Genomic DNA, 25,361 nt, shown 5'->3' on the forward strand with positions numbered 1-25,361 from the left:
TGTGCAGTAACAGAGTTTTTTTCAGTTTTTCAATGTGTGATATATCAGGTGCCAAATTAGACAATAGCAGTAGTATTAAAGTAGTGAAAAAATCTGAAACTTTTATTAATTATAATTCTCTATGGTGCAAAAAGTAAAAAATAAAATAATTTAAAATATATATTTTTAATGGCATAATATGGTTTCATATTTCTTTACATTTGACTGAACCACCAATATAAACCTTTTTTCTTTAAATCACCTTCATCTACTAGCCATCAGTTTAAACAGCAAATACCTAGGAGAGTGTGAAATTGCCTACTGCCCGTGTGTGTATGGGGGGAGGTGGAGACAGAGACTGAGCTACAGACCCATCCAGGGAAAGGCAGAGACTAGCTGCCCAGAGCACATCACCACTGACCTACATTTCTTTTCCGCCTTTTTTATTTTCCATTTCTCCTGTATGAACAAACTCATAATTGTGATGTAATGACAAAAAGCAAGCATGACAATAAAGCCAGACCAGTCCATTGGAGATTGTAAAGCACTGTCCTGGAGTGACAGCACTGTTGTTGAACAAAAACACTGTTTGTTGTGCAAAGCTTTTGTATTCACTTCTATTGCTTTACCTTGGTACGTACTGCTGTCAAATAGAATAGCTCAAGAATGTCTAAATTGTGACGTTATTTCCCATAAGTATGTAGTTTTCCTCACAAATGACTAACTGGACTGTTGGTCAGGCCACCTCACTGTTAGTCATTATTTTTGAGAGAAGACATGACTGAGGTCCAAAGATAGAAGCATTAAATGAGTTGATAGATCTCCCTGGTTTTAAGGTTAAAGCATATTTGTGTAACTCTTTTGTCCTTGAATCGACCATCAGGAAGTTAACTTAAATATAATTGGATAACTTTCCATTGAAAATAAAAATTAGGGCACTATTTCTCAAAGGGATTCCCCTTAACTCTCAAATGACACATGCCTTTATATTGTACTCTGGGAACAAGCAGGTGTTTTTGAAAAAGAGAACATTTTACTGGGAAATTGATTGAATACCATATAGGCCTACAGAACATGATGCTTTTTTTTATTATACATATATATACATGCGTAAGGTGCGTTCGTGTTTGAATCTCTTTCCTATCACTGTTCAACACGATATTTATGTATGTAGATCAGAGTTCACCCGATAATTGTCTCCCCTTGCAAATCTACATGTCAAATGTCAACATGCTGAATCTCAGACAAAATCCTCGCTGTAATGAGTCGGAAGAGAGAATGACATTGGCTTTCAGAGAGAGAGAGAGAGAGAGACAGAGGGGAAAAATACACTTGAGAAATTTACAGAAAGATACCACAAGTGACAGAGGCAATTTTCTGGGAAAAAATTACTTCATCATAATTTCAATCCCAAAAAGAATTGGAAAGAAAGCCCTGAAGGAGCCAAGCCGTGTCACCTTGAAAAATGGCAGTGGAAAAGATCACTAAACTTCTCCACACACACACAAATGCTCTGACACACACATATACAGATGTACACAAACACACAATCAAACTAAATATTAAATGCATATACTGTTTCTTTATACACGATTTTTGTACTAAACTGCTTTGCCACATTTACAGGGATGCTGCAATTTCTTCAAACCTTCTTTTTATACACTATTACATTATAAACCTGGACAGATGACTTATCAAAAGTATGGTTAAAATTTTATATAATTAGATGGCCTAAGTTTTGCACACTAGTAAATGATCAGATCTAGTATATGGAATCATTTCAGCTGGATGTCAAAATGGCCCAAATAAAGCCAAAGGGACTGTATTATAATTTTATTGCGAGACTAATAAAGTTGGAGCCCATCTCATCTGTATCAGCAAGTAATAAGCAGATTTCTCATCAAAGCTCTTAATAAGACCAATCGTGCAAAATATAACTCCCATCAACATAGCACAGAAGCCTGCCAATCAGTTGATTTTAATTGGATTTTTTTCTTAATCCATGATTTTTTTTCTCCACTCTCTCTTAACAAAGCTATTAAGATATTAAAACTAATGTTACATTGAGTGTGTAGTTTTTTTGTATGACACATTAGAATATGCTCATATGTCCCGAGGCAAACTCTCAAAATAATTTCTCCTGCTGATTTAGTTTTCAGAGCCTAATAAATGTTGATGTCGGATACGTTGAGAGAGACTTTTGTACAGAAACACTGCACAATTCTTGCTTTTGAAAACCATCAGCGCATAACACAACATAAAGACCAGCTACTATATCATTTGTTTATTACAGTGATAAATGTCAGATTAATTTCTGGCAGACTATCAGTAGCTGGACAAGATAGAGCTGCATGAATGAGAAAAAGGTGCTCTAAAATTTAGCTCTGAACTGATTATGCGGCTCTCTGTAATATTCGATGCTGATTGGTCAATCGTGCCACCTAGAGATTAGCCGTCGACCATGGCAATATTGTATATTTGACCACTTATTCTACTTATTATATAGTAGCTTTGCTCAGGGTGATGTACATTCAGCCAGTAATTATTGCAAAATAAACCTTGACAAGGTGATAAGAAGCCCGACATGGAACATGATTTAGTTGTGCATTAAAAATCCCAATCCAATTCAAATCCTCATTTGTTGCAGTTTGAATTACCCGAAGCGACCAGATTCTGTGTCAAAGTGTGACCTCTGTGTCCTACATAAGCCAAGTTCAAACAAATCGACACTTCTCAGAACTTCTTAGTCTACCACAGATATACACCATTAACTTAACATTCCTTATTCATCCACGGACATAACTCGCAGTTAATAATTCACACCTACATACTTGATTCATGCAATCATTTTTAAGGGACCATTATCGCAAATTGGCCTTTCCAATTTATGAATCTAAAGAGACGGATCTAATGGGGGAGACCTTCACCTCTCTACACCCCCAAAGAGGAAGTGTCTGATGAAGAAAGGCTAATGGCTGCAATACAGCCACCTTAGGGGCTGAAGACTGGAGTCAGAGGGGTTGAGGTAATGGAACATACGCCAGCAGTAGCTGAATTATTCACTCGATCCACTGATGAAATATACACTAACTCGCCAAACACACACACACACTACTGGCTGTCTGGAGTGAGACTAAGTTTCTCTCTTCTCTGATGAGCAACTCGCTGTCGTGTGCACATTTTCAAAGAGTCTCCTCGTGTTTTAACATCCCATTCTTCTCTTTGATGTCTGCCATTTATCTCCCATTTGTTATTTCCACAAATTGTCACTGTTAAACTCAACACGTTCCCGACTATGTTTGGCCGCTGACCAATCCCAATCTTCTGGCATGATTTTAAGCAAAACACAACACCGTTACGGATTCCAGCGCTCCTTTCCTCCCGCCTTCCATCTCTCGCTCATGAAAAACAGATTAAGTTAATGAATTGATGGGCATCTTGCCTGCGCAAGCTGAGAGTTAGGCTACGCGGACAAATAAAGTAGCATTACAATACAAGAGCACAGACAGACACAAAGGAGAGGCTGCATAGCTTCCCTATTGTTCGGCTGGGAGAGTATAGAAAGGCTTACAGACTGCTTGTCTCATGAGCCAAACAGGAAACAAAGGGGAACTTGTTGCCAGTGTTGAGGAGAAATTACAGTAGTGTCAGGATGCTTGTTGGGATGTGGGGGGCACCAGACTCATAAATGCACAAACAGAGACATATTTACTGTAGCAAACATCTGACAGCTTGGGCCGCTGGAGGATTATGGGGCTTCTCGAGGGAGTCTGAGTCTCTGCGAGCCATAGGAAGAGGATGATGATGTCTTTCTTTTATCATCCTTGATATAGATACCATAAATGCGAGGAATATGTTAGTGATGCAACCGTGGTACAACTTTTGCGCTCTCTGAAGACAGTGACTGAAGAACTGACATCGTGTCATAGTTTATCATCTCCATAAAGAAACTCATTGACCTTTGCCCTCTGACTACTGGCATCATGTTTGAACCTTCATCAGAAATCACATTGGCACCCACAAGAGCCGGGGTCTCACTATATCCTCTTAGCGTCTGCCCAGTCAACGTGTCACAATTTAATCTTCACTGGAACTGTAATGTGGAAGTGTATGCTGGGGAGTTTGAGGGGGACTGGTGTGTGCCATGTGTGTGTTTCTAATGACAAGGATGGGGGGTGATGAGACCTTCTGTTTTTAACTCCTCCCTCCCTTTCGGCCCTGGCCGGCTTAATCCTGAGTCTAGGAGAGGGATTAGAGGGTACTCGACCATACCAACATCTCACAACAGGCATCAAATCTTAGCACACACATCCAAGATTATGTATATAAGCAGTTTAGCGTATGTACGGCTGTAGGAATATTATAATCTGATGGGTGATAATGACATTTTATACAATTAGATGATGCTGAAAACGCATGTAAACACAAAGACAAAAACATATAACACACAGACTGTTATACTTTTTTCCTGATCATTTCAGTCTTTTCGTTTCTAGTAAATTCAGCAGGTTTATAAAGCAATGGCAGAGGTTATATTTGGACACTTAATCCAGACTTAAAATGTCTGAATTTCATTGAATTAAATGCTGAATATCAAATCAAGTAGCTGCAAACAAATAATGCTAAAGCTTTTCTCAGAAATATCTTCACTTTTTAGAGCAATTATTTTTAACCTGCTGTGTCTTTAGTGCAAGTAGAGTCTTATTTACGCAGATTTTTAACAATTTGCCCAAAAACTGTTAGGAGTCACTATACAACACTATATTGCTCACAGAAAGGGGGATAAAGTCTTGTACAAACAGGCCAAATATACACTGGAAAAGGAGATCAGAGTGGCAAAGAGGAATTATTCTGACAAGCTCAGGAACAAATTCTCTTCCAGTGATCCTGCTTCAGTGTGGTTAGGATTGAAGGACATCACCAGCTACAAAACACCACCCCCCAGCATTCTGGAGAATCAACACCTGGCAGACGACTTAAACAAGTTCTTTTGTCGTTTTGAACGATCACCCCACACCCGCCCAGAACACCCCTCCACACAACCATTCACACCTCCAGCAACCCCTCTCTCCCCCACACCTACAATTCAAATCAGCGAAGATGATGTGTGCCAGGTCTTCAGGAAGAAAAAAAGAAGGAAAGCACCTGGTCCAGATGGTGTGTCACCAGTCTGCCTAAAAATCTGTGCTGATCAGCTAGCCCCCATATTCACACAGATCTTCAATAGATCACTGGAGCTGTGTGAAGTCCCCTCATGCTTCAAATGCTCCACCATCATCCCCGTCCCAAAGAAACACAAAATTACTGGACTTAATGACTACAGACCTGTGGCCCTAACGTCTGTAGCCATGAAATCATTTGAAAGACTGGTTCTGGCTTATCTGAAGGACATCACTGGACCCTTACTGGACCCCCTGCAGTTTGCCTACAGAGCAAACAGGTCTGTGGATGATGCAGTCAACATGGGACTGCACTTCATCCTGCAGCATCTGGACAGACCAGGGACTTATGTGAGGATCCTGTTTGTGGACTTCAGCTCTGCTTTTAACACCATTATCCGGAAACCCTTCAAAATAAACTAACTCAGCTCTCCGTCCCCACCTCCGTCTGCCAGTGGATCAACAGCTTCCTGACAGACAGACAGCAGTTAGTAAAGCTTGGCAAATTCACATCCAGCACTCGAACCATCAGCACTGGAGCTCCTCAGGGCTGCGTTCTCTCCCCACTGCTCTTCTCCCTCTACACCAACAACTGCACATCTAAAGACACCTCTGTCAAGCTCCTGAAGATTGCAGACGACACCACACTGATCGGTCTCATCCAGGACGGTGACGAGTCTGCTTACAGACAGGAGGTTAAGGAGCTGGCTGTATGGTGCAGTCTCAACAACCTGGAGCTTAACACGCTCAAAACTGTGGAGATGATCGTGGACTTCAGGAGAAACCCCCCTGCTCTCCCCCCACTCACCATCATGAACAGCACTGTGACTGCAGTGGAGTCATTCAGATTCCTGGGCACCACCATCTCTCAGGATCTGAAGTGGGATATTCACATTGACTCCATTGTCAGGAAGGCCCAGCAGAGGTTGTACTTTCTTCGTCAGCTGAGGAAGTTCAACCTGCCACAGGGCTTACTGAAACAGTTCTACTCTGCCATCATTGAATCCATCCTCTGCACCTCAATAACTGTCTGGTTCAGCTCAGCTACCAAATCTGACCTCAGAAGACTACGAAGGGTAGTCCGGACTGCTGAGCGAATCATTGGTACAACCCTCCCCACTCTCCAAGAACTGTACTTATCCAGAGTGAGCAAAAAGGCTGGTAAAATCACTCTGGACCCCTCACATCCAGCACACTCCCTCTTTAAACTGTTACCGTCTGGTCGACGCTACAGAGCTCTGAGCACCAGAACGACCAGACACAGGAACAGTTTCTTCCCTCAGTCAATACATCTCATGAACACTCAATAAATAAACGTGGAACGCACAACTAATTCATTATCCATTCACCACACTCACTTATTTTATTTTTATTTTTCTAATTTCTAATTTGCACATACTTGACCTGTACATACATAGTCGCCTATATTATATATTATATATTGTGTATTTGTTTTTGTTTTTTTTGCTGCTTTGTACATTGGTTATTGGCTATTTCTTGTTATTTTGTTTTATTACCTGTGTCCTGTCCTGTTACTGTCTTTCTGTTGCACTGTGAAGCTTCTGTCACTACAACAAATTCCTTGTATGTGTAAACATACTTGGCCAATAAAGCTCATTCTGATTCTGATTCTGAACACTACTGTGTTTAAATTCATATCTGTATACAGAAAGGACACATTAAATAGATTAAAAGCGTCAATAAAGACTTTTACGTAAAAAACAAATAGCTATTTCAAATGTTCTTTTAAATTTTCAAAATAATGGTTTCCACAAAAATATGAAGCAGCTTTTTCGTCATTGTTAATAAGAAATAATTTAAATATTAGAATCATTAATTTCTGAAGAATTGTGATGCTTAAGGCTCAAAATCTAGCTTTGACATCACATGAATATAATACATTTTTAAGTTTATTAAAATATACTGTAAAACCGTTAAAATAACATGTTACAATATTACTGTTTTTATTGTATTTTTGATCAAATAAATGCAGTCATTAAAAAAACGTACCGACCCCATGAATGGCTTGAATGGTAAAGTATATCATTAAAGGGAATTTAGTGTTTTTGTGTTATTTCTAAATGTATTTCTGCCTCTACCTGATTCCTCCTTCCTCTCTGTAACGCTGACTGCCAGGCAGATCATTTGTCATCTCAATTTGTCTTTGTTTCAGCTGAGGTACAATCATTAATCTTGAGGATTAAGTAGTTGCAACAACTCTAACAACTGCGTGTGTGTTTGGTGGGGAGAGGAGGAGGAGGTAGAGAGATAATAAAGGGAAGGAGAAAATTACTCAGGTTTCTTATTGAAACAAACTACACACACACACGTTTATTAAGTATACAGCTGATTCACTAGAACAACAACAGCAAATTTGACATTTTTGATATTGCAAACATGACAAATGGTGTGATAACTGAAATAAACAAATTTGCGACATCATACAGAATTATTTTTCAAGTGCAAACTCTCTCATAATCTTGCAGTGTCTCTTGCGGTAGATATTTTCTTGAGCGTTTGTATTTGTGAGTGGAGGAAATAGAAGCGTGGGGGGGTTGGGGTATATACAGCTCCATATGTAGAGGATGTAAGCCTTTACTACTGTGGTATTATGTCTGCTTTAACGTATGCCTCAAAACTGCACACACTTTTCTGCATGCTCGAAAACATCTTTTTACACACAGACACACATGCACACGCACGCAAACACACACACACACACAGACGCAGACAAATACACATTAGCACAGACCAACTGACTCATTCAATACGTAAAGAAACTGAATGCAGAAAAGCGAAATCTCTTTGACAGTCTTAGTCTGGCTCCTTTATCCTCGTCTGAAAAACATGGGTGAAATATGTGCTCTTTAGACTAAATGTTTGAACTTAATAGGTCATGTGACTTGAACTGAAGTGCATTTTCCCCCCTCATCATTTTGCTTCCTCCAAACAAGAGTTAGTCTGTTGTGTTTTTTTGCTGCCTCCAATTGTGTCATGTTTCATATTCTGTGCCATGTCTTTGGTCTGGATCCTTGATTTTTAAAGGGACAGTTCATCCAAACAACGAGTAAATGATGAAAAAAAATTGCATTGTCATTGCAAACCCATATGACTTTCCATCTGTGGAAAAATGAAAGGTCTTGCAGGATGTTCATCACACTCTCTCTTTCATACAGTGAAATTGGATGGAGACTGATTCACGGTATTCCAAGTCATCATTATGTGAGGAACAACTTTTCACTGAACAGCTGTAGTCCCTATTCACTTTCATAGTATAGAAAAAGAGCAATTTCTCTTTTTGTTCTATAAAAAAATCAAGATATAATAGTGAAACTGTAATAAAATTGAATTGCATCTATTTTATTTGATTTATTCCTTTAACTGTTATTGCATTTATCTTTTCTGGCTTATATTACCCTAAACCACCCATCTCACCTCCTCATCTGTGGACAAACTCTAAATTTCTCTGTTTTGGTTTCTCTCTCTCTTTTCTTTTTTAATTCCACATTATTGTTATGCTTCACTCCACTTTTCTGTTTTCCTAGCCACCTCACTCTCACTGTCTTTTCTCCCTCCACTCTCTCACATTTTCCCCATTTCTTCTCCCCCTGTGCACTCGCACTCATTCTCACTCTCACTCTCTCACACTCTCTCACTCTCTCTCACTCTCTCTCTCTCTCTCTCTCTATGGAATGATGGCTGTAATAGTGGGATGTAGGTCATCAGGGCAGCTTGGCTGGCTCGTGTCTAGACTCAGTCTTCAGGGCATGAAGTCACAGAAATGTGCACATTGACCAGCATAGTCAAAACTCTGCTGCTAAAAGTGCCCGCACACACAGTATAACACAAAAGAGTAAATTATCCGATGAGACTTCACACAAACTGCTTGCATTGTCTGTTTTGCCAAAATGCCATGTGATATTTACATTAGGGTGGGGCATCCTGGGGTCTTAATCATTAACACCTTAAAAAACAGCCAATGAAATTTGCTTTTCAGGCAAATATGCATGACAAATTTGGTGATGTTTTCCATGCAGTTTTGCTCACGCACACCCTCCTCTGATGCCCCAGGTGAGACACATTTAAGCATTTGTACTATGCTCATGTATCTGTCAAACTCACTCAACACTCACACCAGCCTTCTCTATATATGCTATGGAAGCTAACACAAGATAAAAAAAAAAAAAAAAAGATAAAAAGAAAAATGGTAATTTCAACTTTTTGACTCAAAAAGTGAATTTTTTGACAAAAATGTCAGAACTGCTAGATATAAACTCAGAATAGTTAGATACAAGCTCATAATTCTGAGAAGTTGGATTTGGGAGAAAAATTCACAATTGCGAGATAAAGTCTAAAATAAAGTCACAATAGCCTTTTTTATTTATTTATTTATTTCAGTGGCAGAAACAAAAATATTATAATAATTGCGAGAAGAAAGTCATAATTGTAAGAATAAAAAAAGTCACAATTACCTTTTTCTTTTAATCACGTGACAGATACAAGCTTCCATATTATGCTTATTGACAGCCCAGAAGCAATGTACATAAACAATTTTGGGCTGGGAAAAACTATTCACTTTATTTTGCAATACAGAAGTAAGCTATTTTATATGAATATGCCAAATCAAATAATGTATTTATAATCAATTAAAATAACATAATAACAAATACCAGTTTGCAACATCATGCATCATAAAAGACTATTTTTGTATAGCTAAAATAACTGGAAGCGGATGACAAGGGAAGCCTTGCACATTCAGTGTACAAATGTCTGCACTTGTTCTTACGTTAAAAATAAGGTGGATATGCAAAGTACTTGTAACAGAGCTGCCATAAATGAGGTAGGTTAAGCCCATCCTGAATTAGCATAAATACCTAACTGACTGATTTGTTTAAATGTACCATCACTGTAGCTCCATCCATTATTGTCATCACACACAATCCATCATTGCTTGTCACACCTAATATCAGTCTATAAACTCAGTCGGTGCAGTTAGTGCATGCAACATGTATTCTCTTCACCCACAAAATGATCTGTGGACAGTGAGTGTACAATAGCGCTCATATTCACAGCTAACATTCAGTGAGCGGAGGTGAAATCTGGTGGCCCAATCTGCCTAGCAACGTAGGCTAGTTTCTAACTATAATGCTGAAATATTAATTTATGCAAAGTATAAAACAGTATATTACTTTAAGCATGTCTGAGGGGGCCAGGTTTTGCATACAATCTGGGGACCAAATGTTTTCACAAGGATACTAAAACCTACAATCATCTAAATGTCGGTAACAGTCAAAAGTTTCCACAAGAAAAACAGATTCACGTTCATATTAAAATATTGTCTTAATGAATATCTCAAAAATGCAAAATGTTTTCATTCTTTAAAAAAAATAAAAAATTAATTATGAAATAGCCAGTAAATATTTTGATTTTGAAGTGGATTATCTTTAAAAAACTAATTGTGAGGGTTAGAAATAGTACAAACTGTTATGGAAAAACAAATGCGTGTGGTCTAATATGTGATGACTAAAATGTGATCGAAAGCCTTCAAAAATGGATTTTTATTCTATTTTTATGGATTTTCATTCTTCTCTTTCCTCCGACTCTCGCTTTCTCACTTGCTCTCTCACTCTTTCTCGTCTCTCATGGGTTGCGATGGTAAAAGCTACAGTCTGACATACTTTACGATATTTTATTCATGGCTATCAGACACTGTTTTTTTTCTCACTAATGGAAAACCCTATGTGACCTTTCACCCTCTTACTGCAGCATAACTAAGAAGTTACAAGGTCCAACGTCCATCAGCTATTTTCAAAGGTGTTGATTGTCCATATATATACATATATGAACACTTTGTATATATATGACATATTCAGAAGAGCAATTCAGGCAACAATTCACCTAATGTCCCATGATTCCATGCCCTTTGTAGCCTACTGGTGCCCACATTGTTAAAGGAGCGTCTGAATACGTTTGGCACAGTGCCGAAACCATGATTCAAATGCAAATATTAGAGAGAAACAGCTGAAGGGAAAAAAAGCCCTCCATGACCTGTCAAAGCACATTAACGCACGTGGACTGCACGCTGTATGCGTCTGTGAGACTATATTCTTCTGTAATATTCTGTCTGTTTGTTGATTACATGTAATTTTCATTCCATCGGAGTGCACACATCAGTAATATAATCATGCAATTTCTGGCATAACATTTTCACATGACTGTGTGAAATGTTTTTTCAAATCCACATGTACATGTGTGCATTTGAATTCCTCTGTCTGCGATCCAATCAAGAATTTCTCACAGGCCGTATTCTTTAACAGGAAGCCTGGCTGCACGTCTCAAACAACGTGCCCCTCCCTGCTGCCACCCTGGTAGGCTCCACCCTCTCAGGGGAACCCCCGGGCGGTGCTGTCAGGTCCCATCACTCAACTTCTACGGTAGCGCAGTTGCCAGGGTAGCTAGCCGTTAGCAGATCTGTGTGTAGGTTTAGAGCTTAGCTGTTAGCGCCAGGTTTAATTATATATTACAATGAGCTACGAGCATCCACTCTCTTTTACAGCAGGCATGCTTGGTCATGCATGCAAAGCCTAGAGCAAAAATGAAACTGTTGTTAAATTTGTATGGAGGCAGAAGTATAAAAACTACAACCTTACATGTCCAGTCTGATTAATAAGCACATGAATGACTTTACCTGACCGTGTGCCTCATTTGTCCAAAATCTAGCTATAATTATATAACAGGTTACATTAAGACTTTCACATTATCACCAGATATCGTTAGCAAGACCAAATCCAGGACTAGGCCAGCTGATATCTCTTCAAATCACCCTTTGGAAGACCCTAAAGGGATAGGGATAGAGATAGAAACTTCTGGTACCATTTACTCACCCATACACACTTAAAAATAAAGGTTCTTTTTTGGCATCAATGGTTCCATGAAGATTTTTTAACAGTAAATGAACGTTTTCATTGCACAAAATGTCCTTAATAGTGGACCCTCTTTCTTTTGTGAAACTCAAAAGAAGATATTTTGAAGAATGTCTCAGTTTTTTTTTGTTTTTTTTATGGATACAGTTGTATGGAAACATTCTTCAAAAGTTTTGTTCCACAGAAGAATTAAAGTAATACAGGTTTAGAATGACATGAGGGTGAATACTAATCTCTTCAACTACCACACTCTCACAATTCATGAGACTACAGGATTTTCATCCATCTATGTTCTGTCCCTCTCCTTGTATCCATAAAATGCTGTTCTATCACTCTCATGTTTGCCCACATTTGATTTGCCCTCTTGCTCAAAGCCCCCACCCCCGAATCCACCATTAAACTTTAAGATCTCAAGCAGCCCATGCATATTTCATGTGGCATTTTGCAAACAAAGTCTAAATAAAATATAGATAAAAACAAAGGTCTGAGACCCTGCATGTGCAAGTGCAACGCTCGTCCCCTCCCTGTCTTGTCTCTATCCACCTATCTTTATCAGCAGATGAGTAATGTGGGTTCAGAGGTAGTCGTCCGGTGTTGTTCAAGCTGGGGAACATTGTATTGCTCCCTCACGACGAGCCGCTGGGCTGTCACACTGACGGCTATTACATGCATCAGCCATTGTGCACCATTATTTCTGAGATGCATTTATATAATTTGTCCGTCCATTAATAGACAATAACACACAGGCTTTAGCAGAGCAAATCATATAATCACTGTGTAGAAAAGAGTTTCCATTATGTTTCAGAGAGATGAAAAACAGAAAAAGAAAGACTGGGGGGAAAAAAAGAGACAAACCTGGGGTGTGGGGGGGGCTGCTCTCATACTGCTCTCATCTTCCATCGAGTGTAAAACAGCTATTGTATTTACAAAACTAACAGTTAATAACTGAGGTCATTATGTTTGATTTTAATTTGCCATGTTTTTAGGTATCAAAATACAGCATGCCGTGGACTTATTCTCATTTGAGCACACAGTTAAAAACAGATGAGATTTCATTTAATTCAACTTAATTTCTTTTCGATCTGTTAAGTTCTATGATAGCCTTATACATATAATTTTGGCCTTTAAATCTTACAAAGACATGATTGACATTAAATAGGCCTAAACAGCAAATTATCAGTCCATTTATGTTTTTCATTAACCACAATTATAAAACATGGTAATTTTTCAATTTAAAAACCCTCCAATCCACAAAATCCTACTGCTATACTTAGTGCACTTCTGCTCATATTTAGAACAGTATAAGAAAGATAGTTAGAGACGATGAAAAAGATGCATCTAGAAAATTATATTTTTTCTAGTGAAAATGAGAAATGTTGTAGCTGAAATGAAAAATCTTTAACAAGTACAAACTTTTAAAAAAATATTTTTTAAACTAAACGATAATATACAGTACATATATGATAATAAAATGATAGCTGAATACCAATGACTGAACCGCTTAGCTACAGTTAAAAACTTACTGCATTTTAGTGTAAATCAAATGGATTAATGAAAATGAGATAGATAATACTACAGTCGACATGCGACTCAGACTCCAAACTGATCAGACTCTGTCAGAATCATGAATGACCTTCAGTTCTTTTGTCTGATGGACAAGACTGAACATGCCAAGGAGGCCCACAGCAAAAACACACGGACAATAAACAAGCCATGTTCAGCCATGTTTCTCCAGGAAAATGTGTGTTCTCATGTGATTGTTGTTATACTGTAAAAATAGTGTGTTCGCTCAATAATTAATAGCTGATGTCAAATGTTAAAGACCAAGCATTTCATTTGTTTTGCAGACTGATGCTCTCCTTGTTGAACCCACAGGGGACCTTCTAGCTCTGAGATGTAAACTACTCTCTTCATGGCTCTCTTTAATAGAGATGATCTTAGAAATGATGAAAGCCAAATCTCTGACATAATGGTCGACAGTAGTGCGTCCTTCTGATTGTGACTACAAGAGAAAAACTTGGATTAAAACCATTAAAACCAATCACACCCTTTAGCAGCACTCGACCAGACAACCTGTTCAATCAGGAGGGAATATATTGTGAGTGAATGCAGTTGAAGGTTGTATTGTTTTTCTTTTACAAAATAATCAATTTTTCTTGTCCTCGTTGTTGAAAAAATAATTTTACACTCAGAAGTAATGTTGCTTTGTCATTGTTTCATTCGGGTATCAACGGTCTATCAGAAGTTTCTCCTATTAAAAGTAGCAGTTAATGTGCTCTTGGGAAAATATACTGATTTTTATACTGAAATCACTCACTTCAGATGTCTTCTGAAACTTCTGTGACTGGTCTTTTAATCGGGAGAATAATCTTGGAAGCAGGAGAGTTGGCAAAATCTCATTTCTGCCCAGGAGAAACAGCTGCGATATTAAGGAGATCTCATTTGTGTTTTTCTTTCCTATGGGGCGGTCGTGATACATTTTCTGGCTGAGCTAAGTTTATTTAAAAGTCATTGTGCAAATGACTCATTAGAGCATGCTGCAAACTCCAGTGCAGAGCAAGCGCAGAGACGAGTATTAGTTTAAACAAAAACCGCTGCAAACGGTTAATGCTGCAGGACATTTGTGCAGCTAACGTGGAGTGAACTGTTCATTGATTTTACTAGAAATGTGTAGCGTTTGCAGTGCTCAGCTTTTAACAGAGCAAAGCTTGTGTTTTAACGGAGAGGCATTGATGGAGGAGCGTGTGTGTGTGTGTGTGTGTGTGTGTGTGTGTTTGTTGTGGGGGTGAGGGGAGGAAGTGGGTGTGGCTCTGCCTCTCACTGTCATCCAGATCATGATTATTATGTTGGCAGGATCTAAAAGATTAGACACATCAATAGTTTATGACTCTGTAGAGAGTCTCACTCAATTCCCACAACTATAAATTACTAAACAGGGGCATTTACATCTCTGTTTCTCAACAAACTTCTCTCTCCTTCTTTTTTCTCTTTTCTTCTCTGTTCTTTTGCTTTTGTGCCATTATTTTTTAAAACTAATGTCCCAATGAACTACTGAATCTTTTAAAGTGATATTTAACCTTACTGCAGGGCCACTTCCAATGTAGTTATTGGTCCTCTTTTAAGCAGAAAAAAACATATCATTGTAAAAATGTAAGCACCTAAAAAGAAAGACATAATTAATAGATGTGGTCTGCCGATACACATGAATAATGCAGCTTTTATATTCAAGAAAATTACGAACTATACCCATCGGGAGAGAATGGAGGGGGATCATTAACTGCAAACTAGAACCTTTGCAAAAATCCAGCAAATTTTTAATAATTTATCCACATAAACAAATAACACATGAATAAAGAATATTTTTAAAAGAAAATTATTCTGCCACCCAAGCCACAGGAGCTGCGCTCACTTCACTTTCTGTGCAACTTTTTTGCATCTAGGGGAAAAAAGGTGGAAATAAATAAATTAATAAAAAAAACAAAGTTTAGATTGAGCATTATTCAAATGATTTTCAGTTAACTTTGCCTTGCTTAGTTTGCTAGAGTTTTTCCCCCATTGTGCATTAGATCTCTTTTGTTAGAGATCTTCTATATCGACTTGCAGAAACCTTCTAAGCCAGAGGTAATATTATTGTAAACTTTAGCGTGCTGAATGTGGGAAAGTTTCATTCAACTCATATCTGATCGTTTAGAAGAGATCGTTTTAGCTCCGGAATTGACATTACAGGAACTGAACGAGTACATAAACATGAACAGGAGCCCGGGAAAACATCTGCTTATTAGATTTTTCAACCCTGTAGAAGAATAGCAATCTGAAAATGATGGGATTTTATGATAAGAAATACAAGTCTGAGATCGACGGTAATCCATCACTTTGAAGCTGGACCCATTAGTACAAATAACTGGATGAGATATGCAATACAAGACAATAAAGACCTACTCTAATATCTAGCATTGATTTGGTGAGATTTTGATGTACAGCTAATAGAATAAACTCACTTTGAAGGAATTCTTCTCAAGAATTTAAAAGTACAACATATTTTACTGTAATTTATTCATTTCGCCTGGGTGAAGTGTGCATGATGTGTCTAGAACAGGTTGGGTCATCCACCCGTCACATCCTCCTGGTTGTGATGAATGGCGGTTACATTCGAGTCAGCCTCACACAACCTTGATTTCCTGCTGTGCCTCGGACACACGGGAAATCAAGGGCATTCATCAGCTGCAGTTAAACACACTGTCAATTATGTGCAGCAGTATGTGGGTGTGTGTTTGTGTGGGCGGGGGAAGGGTGTGGAAAGACACCCTGCGGCACTGACACCGGAACGCCCATGGAGATGTGCTTACTAAATGACCAACCGAGTTGTAACACACATAACACTTGATTTAATTCGTGGCAAATTACAATTACTTTCCAATGCAAGTGGTTTGGGTGTAAGTTCGGCTTCTGTTACATGCTTTACATCTTCAAATACTGTTGAAAATAAAATAAAATGGTCAAACAGGGCCAAAGCAACATATGCACAGAATTCAGTCTTTAAACATATAGACATAATCCTGGTCATTTCTACACTAATAAAACGAAGGCAAATGTTTAAATTTATACAAAAGTCATAATAGTACAGCTAACAAGATGCATACTGGCAGTCTTAAATTGTTCAGAGTCATTTCCTCTTCTTAACCTTCAGTACCCCTGAAAACATGATGAGCTACCAAAGTACTTATCTAAAGGATGTATCCAGACAAGTTGCCTATGGGAACTATGCACAGTTATTTTCATAATACAGAATAAAATGATATAACTTTTTATATATGTGCATTTGTATGCATTTATATAAACACAGACACACACCCACACCTGCAGTTCCGGTATGAACGATGATAGCAGCTACTTTGAGTGTTCATGATCTAACCCTAAAATTTAGTTTTGTTGGTTTAATCCAATTCATCGATTTGGTGATTTAAATTTTTTTTTTTACTTAGATGTCACCACATGAGATACCTTTTTAAGTTTATCTGTTTAAAATATAAAAGCTAATTTTGCCAGCCTTTTTCTTTTCGATCTTCTTTGCCTCCTCAAAACTTTTTGTACTTTACAAGGTTTGTATTAAGCATTAATGTACTATAGTACAGTGATACTGAAACAATGATTCAGTATACACTTCAATGCTGAAGCATACTATATACAGACAAGTAGATGCACCCAGAATATGAACATAAATAGGCCACATTTTCCATAGGAAACCATTAAGTAAACATGCAATTAAGCACATTGTGTTCATATTCTGAGCTCACATGCTTGTGTCTGTGTATGCATCATAAATAAGGTGTAAACTGATTTTGATCTTTTAATCCCATGTGCAGTTTACAATGTCCCTCTTTTTTAGGGATTGAAGTACTTCGGCGGGTGCTGTGTAAGGATCACAAGTGGCCAAAACCTGCAGTTTATTCACATATCTTTGTTTTCTTCTTTTGAGAGGTGATCTAAATATTCGTGGCTTGAAACAGATGGAAAACTGACTGGCCTTTGCTGCAGTTCTATGGATATTTTGCCCTCCAGGTCTCCAGCGCTAGTCACATGACTGAAAACTATGAATTGCAGCAGGACAGAAGACATAACGTCAATGTGGCATCACATGGTAGAGTTAAACAAGACCTTTTGTCAGTCTAATCCTAATGTTTCCTACATTTGTAGCTGTTGCACCACAGAGCACTGCTTACACACACACACACACACTATTTGTAGCTATATATGTCTTGATATAATTGAGCATATAATGGATCCTCAGAGCTTTCCTACAGCCAGAGGCCTTTTTATTAAACTCCAAAGATTCACACTTATCAGTATCACTGCTTTGTTTGCACCCGGCCATCATTTCATCCATTCCTCCACCTCTTCCTCTGCTTCTCTCCGTCTATCCTTTTTTTTTTTTTCTTTCCTGAGCCTCTCCAGTGTAAACACTCACTTCTCTTTTCACAGGAGCACATTCATTACAACGTTTATAATTTTTTCATTATACCACCATTTACCAATTACCCACAGCACATGTTCCCTGCTCTAGATGTCATTAACCTCTCCCGAAACTCTCTTTTCGCCCCGTTCCTCAGACTCTCGGTCCGTAAGGGGAAGGCTGAGTGTGCCGATCTGCTGGACTGATACAGGAAGAGTCTCAGCGAAATCATCGGAGTGCTCCTCGGGTCTGCGGCTCCTAATTGCTGTGTGCCACAGGGTCCTTATGAAGCAATCAAGCAGGCAATCTCAGAAGACGCCTGTGCCGTAACACGTTAACAATCCTTCCCCCTCCTCACTCGCACACTCTTTCTCTCTCGTTCTCTCACCTCTTAGTGGAGCTGGGCTACCCCAGGTCCCAGCTGCAATTAATGACCTTGCTTGGGACCGAGCTAATAAAATACAGGCATGTTTAATGACAGAAAGAGACAATGGAGAACACCAGAAATCTTCAAGTTCCCTTTATGGACAATCAAATAAACCAACAAGGTAATAAATGTGATTGCATCCACACACACACATGAGAGCGCTCCGGGGTGAATCAATGACAACAATCAAATGATGGAGAATAGCGCTATAACTGGGCATATATCCAGGCATGTGTTGTATATGAGCACACTTTTTGCATTTTAAACTCCTTTAATTCAGGTGTTCACAGTGGTGGAGTAATGATGTGCAGTCAAAGCCAGAGATTAACACTTCAGTCTGAGTGTTGCACCTACAGCGACAGTTCACCCAAAAATGACCCTGTGACTTGCATTGTATGAACAAAAATAATTTTGAACATTGATAAAAATGTATTTGGTAACATTTTATAATAGGGGCCAATTTACACTATTAAGTAGTTGCTCATTAGCATGCCTATTATTAACATTTTGGCTGTATTTTTTAGTGATCACAAATGCATTTTATTTGATCTTGCTTGTAACGAGGATCCTCTACCTGTTAAGCAAGCGTTCTGCTCTCACATGATTAAAAAAACCACTTAAAGACTTTAATTAAAAATATGGTTTGGCTGTTATTGAATTTCTGTGGTATTTGGTGGTAATTGTACAGCTGGTATTTAATCTATTTTGTTTTAATTTTTTAATGTAAAGCACTTTGTTACTCCTCCTTATCTGTAAAAGGTGCTATATAAATACATTTTACTTTTTTTTTCTTTCTTTTTTTTTATTTTTATACTTATAGTGCACTTATAGTGCATGACCATATTTTACATCCCTAATCCTACCCAATACCTAAACTTAACAACTAGGCAAAAGTCATAGTTAATGGTTTGTTAATAGTGAGAATTGGACCTTAAAATAAATTGTGACCATGTAGGCATATGTGCTCTGCAGAAGAAGAAAAAAATATTGGAATGGGTTTGGAATGAGTAAATGGTGACAGTAATTTAATTTTTAGCTAAACTATCACTTTAAGTCTTTAGACTTGACTTTGATTTGTGATCAGAGCCTTAAGAATCAACTTAGACTCTGTATGAGAGTGTCTGAATAAATCACACTATCAGCAAATAAGAGTCCAACAAGAGTCTAAACACCTGCAATGACCCCGAATCACACACATTATCTGCCTCGTCTTGTGTGTGAAACTGGCTCTGTCTGCGGGACAGGTAACTCAGAGTTCAGAGCTGTGTTATGTGTCGGACAGCCACTCCCTCAGCCGCTAGACACACCCGGCGGGGCGTGAGAACAGACCAGCTGCACTCCACACCGGACCCAATCAAACCCAAACACCAGCCTAGAATTTCATCTGCCTCTTGTTTTGGACCATAAATTTGGCAGAGCCTGCGTCTCTGTGAGGGAAAACCACTCTTTTGTTCGCTCCTATCACTCACATTGTGCTTTTCTCGTCTCATTGTCAGCTGAAAATGTAGACTAGAGAAGTTCTGTATCGCTCACTATTCCGTTTATGAAGTGCCTGTTTTAAAAGATTCCCTCACATGCAGCACAAAGGTGGCTTTGTGGCGTCTGTGTGAAGACACGTCTTTTTACTGCCAACATGGTTTGATGGTGGCGTACGCATGAGCCAGAGTCAGACGACACCCCTGGGAGTCTCCAAACTGAATTGATTTCCTTTCATTTTGAGTTAATCCAAACTTGCACCTAGAGCGAGGATAGTTACAGACAGTCTGCTCCAAACAATCGCACGCATGATATTACACACTCATCATCATATCTTTTTTTTGACTGTGGAGTAAATTCATGAAATTAAATCAAACAGTCTATCATATCATAATAAAAAACAACTGGAATTTATTGTAAGATATGTAAGGATATAAACTTAGTACATCAAGTTTTTTGTAATACGGTATAATACTTCTTTAAAGTCTCATGTGAATGAAGAGCAATTCGAGTATCTTATTAATTAATTATTAATTTTATTTTTTACAAGCTGAAGGCAGTCTCTTTCATTTAAGTCACCTTTGTAGAAATGTACTGTCATATTCTATTATAACCTTTTATAAAGCCTGACTTGGCATGACTTTCTGTCCATTCGGCTGAATCCAGGAAGGCATTTACCACCTGACGTGAGAACAGCTGATAGATAAATTGTAAATGCAAGATGTGATTTAATTTGTAATAATCAACATTAAGGGGCAGAAAAATGATAAATGGTGATTATGGGGAGAAAATCTTAGATCTCTGGTCAAATTAGCAATACAATCAGCATCTTTTATAGGGCAAATATTATAGCCTTGATTATGCCACAAGTTATATGCATTATCATCATGAATTAAAACATACAACAGCATCTGCATGTCCAAAATGAAGAATGCACATGGAACATAATAACAGTTGACAAATTTAGTAAATTAAAATATATACAGTGTATGTAACTGTTAAAAAACATATTTTAAATATAAAGAAAAAATCAAAAACTATTCATCTATAGTACATTGTTTTGGTTAATAAATTAATTTCTGTAAATTAAATTCCCTTAACAAAGACATATTCTACAATATAAAAATAAAATAATCTCACAGTCTCTACTAACATGCATTTAACAGCTCTAGCTCAAACTTGGCATTGTGTGTAGCAAATAGTGTTGGCTTTTATGATAAAATGCTTGTAATGTTCCTTCTCTGATTTAGGATAACATCTGGAAAACAAATAAATGCAACATTTGTAAAAAAAAAAATGTGTGGTTTTTTTAGATTCTGGGTATTTTAATGTACAAATTCAGCATTTAAATATGATTTATTCTGATACGGGAGCTTTGACAGTGGCGGGGTGGACATCAACCAAAACCAAAGAGGGAGGGAAAAACAATGCATTTTCTAGAAAGAAAATGCTAGCAAGTCAAACTGATTATTATTATAATGTTTCAGCTGAATAGTCTTGTAAGGGTAAACTAACAGAAATCAGTATTGCACCACACTGCTGCCCTAATGATAACTTTCACTACTTAAGAATAAAGCTTAGGGTGTGGTGACTTCCAACAGAGGGATAAATCAGCGGGACTAGACCAAGTTTGGATAGCAGCAGACTGTGGGATTTTCTAGAGAAACCCGCAACATAACCCCCGTGCCCCCCTCAGGACCTCCAGAGCCCAGTGTCCCATGCTGACCGAGGGGTCTCTTCTGACGGAGAAGCAGACCGCGGTTTCCCAGGATGTGCACCCACTTGTCATGTAAATGAAGAAGTCACAACCAATTAAAATAATTGCACCGCATCGCCTTGTCTTCGCTCGGTGAGTCCAAGAGAGAAGGAGGGGTGCACGAAGGATGCGGCGATGGGACCTCCACTCTCTCCTGTCTGTCTCGGTCTACTCATTTCCTTCTAAAGAAGATGGAAATCCTGTACATAAGTGTTCAGAGAGGAGATATACTTGAATATATGAAAGGACAAAAACAAGAGAGAGAGAAACCATATGGACGGTTCACTTTGAGACCCTTTAAAAAATAAAAAGAGTGACTGTGTGTGTTTGGGGGGGTCGTGGCACAGCAGGTGGTGGAACTAATGGAAGCCCCTGGCAGTGTAGCTACAGAGTGAGTGAGTGAGTGTGTGTTTAGTACAGAGAGGGGGGTAATGGGTGGATCCTCTATGGGCTGGAACCGCTGATGTATCCTTATTGACAGAGCTGCTTCTCGGCCGAACAAGGGGATCTGCGGCTCACGGCCACTGCCGTGGACAAATGCATAAGAGAGAAAGAGAGCAACAGAAGCACCGATGGAGACTAAAGAAAGCCAGGAGGCAGATCTTTAACACACCATGTCCTGCAATGGCTCTCATCTAATTCATTTCCCTCCCCCTCTGTACCCCCTACCTAGAACACACTGGTTATTACACACTGCTGCAGGGGATCCATTCACCTTCCATAGCCAAACACACAAACATAGACGCACGGGCACGGACTGAACAAATTGTTGGGGCAGAGGAGTCCACCATCAGACCTTTTGTGTTTCCTGTTACCCAAGAAAAACTTTCATCGACATCATTCATCATACACAAACACACATCACACTACAATGTCAAACACGCACAAATCCAGGTATTAAAGGGACAGTGGACCCAAAAAAACCTTTTTTTGGAAAGGGTTTTGGGTCTCATTGACTTCCGTAGTATTTTGACCCATAACAACATTATTCTAAATAGCTTCTTTTTTGTTTCAAAGAAGTCAGTCAGCCATACAGGTTTGGAATGAAATTAGGGTGAATAAATGATGACAGAATGTTATTTTTTTTTTGGTGAACTATCCCTTTAAGGTAAGCAGATCATTAACCTACTGACTACAGCTTTCTCTTCATTCCCTCTTTTCCTGGCTCTAGACATGGACATGAGTACTATATATGCAAAATATTTTTATTTTATGTGCTCTAATTAATATCTCATCTGCATTTTTGCATTTAAATATGTGCTTAAAGAGACACTGCAGGCTAACAGAGACCTTTCACTGGTCACCACGTCAACAAATGTCTTACTCTCCTCTCCTGTATTTTTAATATGCATTAGTACATTACATTCTTTATCTCATATTGTTGAACATAACATGGTTTCATAAACATTGTTTTTTGATCAAATATATACATTTTATTATACTATTCACTTGTAAAAATATAAATTAATCCTAATGCACCCGTTTTTGAACGTTTCATTAACAATTAGTTTAGTAAGTGTTTGGGGGGGAAAGCATTTACATTGGCAAATAACAAGCCAATGTCAATATTCAATTTAATTCTACACTATTTACTCACTCACTATTTTATTTATTCACTCACTATTTACAGTGTAAATCTTTACACTGCGTTTTAATGACCTTTTAACTTTTTTTTTTTAAGTTAAATTGGCCTCAAAATCTTAAAACTATATAATATACAATACTAAACTAACTTTTTTTCTCATTTTGTTTTATAGTTACAAATATACACTGTAAATCTACTGAATATGTTTGTCATCCTGCTTAGCTTGTGAATGAACTGATAAGGAATTCTGAGAAGAGTTTTTAATGGCTGAGGGAGCTATACAGAACTGCATGAAAAAAATAAAAATAAAACATGTCTAAATAATTCACACAACCAAGCGCTTCTGCAAGTCTTACAAAGCTTACTCGGAAAGACTGGAAGACAGAAGCTTCCAGCCCTGATCAAAAATAACATTAACTGAGAATGAATGTGATTGCATTCGCATGTATTTTAATGACAGGCTCTTTATTTCTGTCTTTTATGAAATGAAAGAGGAAGCTTATGTAATTGATGTGTTTGGACAGCATGTATAGTTACGAGAAGCTATTTTTGAGATAATATTTATGTGCATGTGGTTTTTGGCATGTCACAACAGAAAGATGTATCATATTTGGTTAAGCAAAGAACTCAAACAGATACAGTATAATCTCACAATCAGTAACGCACAGATTCATTCAAGAATAAAAGAACGTACGCATTAAAACACGCATCCTTATGCGGTACTTTAGTATCCTTCAGAAACATACACTTTCAATAATAAATCAAATAAAACCCTGATAGATGAAAGAACAAAACAAAAACAGAAAGGTCATGAATATGGAAGGCATCGTTTTCCATTGGGTATAAATATTCATTACACAGCGATTAGGATGTCATGACGCTGTTATTGGTTTCAACATGATTCTGGATAAAAAAAAAAAAGAGAAAAGAGGAAGAAAAAGACTCAAGCTTGATTAATCTCATCAGGACATCATCAATAATGGATGTCTCCAATCATGAGAGTGGGAACTTACTCTCCTGCTGCGTCAAGGACTCACTACTCAGAAGGGGTCTCTAGCTTATAGATCCGCACCCCACAATATTCAACGGCCTGTCACGCTGGGCAGGGGCAGAGTGTGCTGATAGAAGCCGCTTCAGCCACAGACTACAGCGAGGGATGATCTCACAGGGTGCCTCATTTTGTTCAGATTGATTTACTCTATGTTTTGCTTTTAACGCTTGCCCAGAAAGGCCCTCTAGTGCAAAAGTTACAGTATAACGGTACAGCCATTCAAAAAAATGCATTTGTTTTGACTGAGCGCAACAGTGACCGCCCACTTTTTCAGCAGCCTTGGTTCCAAGGGTTAAATAGGGATTTAAAACAAAAACTTTGCTGAGATAAATCACAACATTGCGACCTTTGATTTAAAGAAAAAATATATATAATATATATTAGTACTTAGTGTCTTCTATGAGGCAATGTACTACAATCCTATGAAAATTTGCAATTTGTAACATCATAGAAGGCATTTACTATCACTTTTGATCAATTTAATGCCTTTTCTGAATAGAAATATTAATTTCTTTTAAAATAAAAATCTTACTGACCTTAAATGTTTGAACAGTAGCTGTATCAGTATTATAGCTACAGTATATTATTCCCAGCTATTCAGTCATTTGGGGGCAAATATGAATCTACAAATCCTAACTATAGGACTTTAAAAATTGACTGAACTACAGAAAAAATACAAATATAATTTTGGTCCCACTTTATATTAAGTGGCCTTAAAGACTATGTACTTACGTCAAAAAATATGAACTGTGTTCATACTGTATTGCAAAACACTTTTGCTGCTATTGAGGTGGATATGGGTAAGGTTAGGGACAGGTTTGGTATGGGTAGGTTTAAGGGTAGGTTAAGGTGTATGGGATAGGTTACAGAAATTACAGATGTAATTACATGCAGGTGTTTTTAAAATATAAGTACAATGTAAAAACATGTATGTACACAATAAGTGCATTGTACTAAATGATTATTTAAAAGTAAGTACATAGTCGTTAAGGCCACTTAATATAAAGTGGGAGCATAATTTTTGACTCCAGATGAATGAGTGAACCAAGAGCAAC

The 25,361-nt window shown here is 38.0% G+C and overlaps 1 protein-coding gene; it reads left to right on the plus strand.

Annotated features, from left to right (window-relative positions):
• Positions 1 to 25,361, plus strand: part of LOC306871647 (transient receptor potential cation channel subfamily M member 3-like) — a gene marked incomplete at its 5' end in the record, with an annotated part of 440,831 nt that overhangs the window by 52,675 nt on the left and 362,795 nt on the right.

Source organism: Barbus barbus (genome assembly GCF_936440315.1).
Source record: "Barbus barbus genome assembly, chromosome: 6".
NCBI lineage: Eukaryota > Metazoa > Chordata > Actinopteri > Cypriniformes > Cyprinidae > Barbus > Barbus barbus.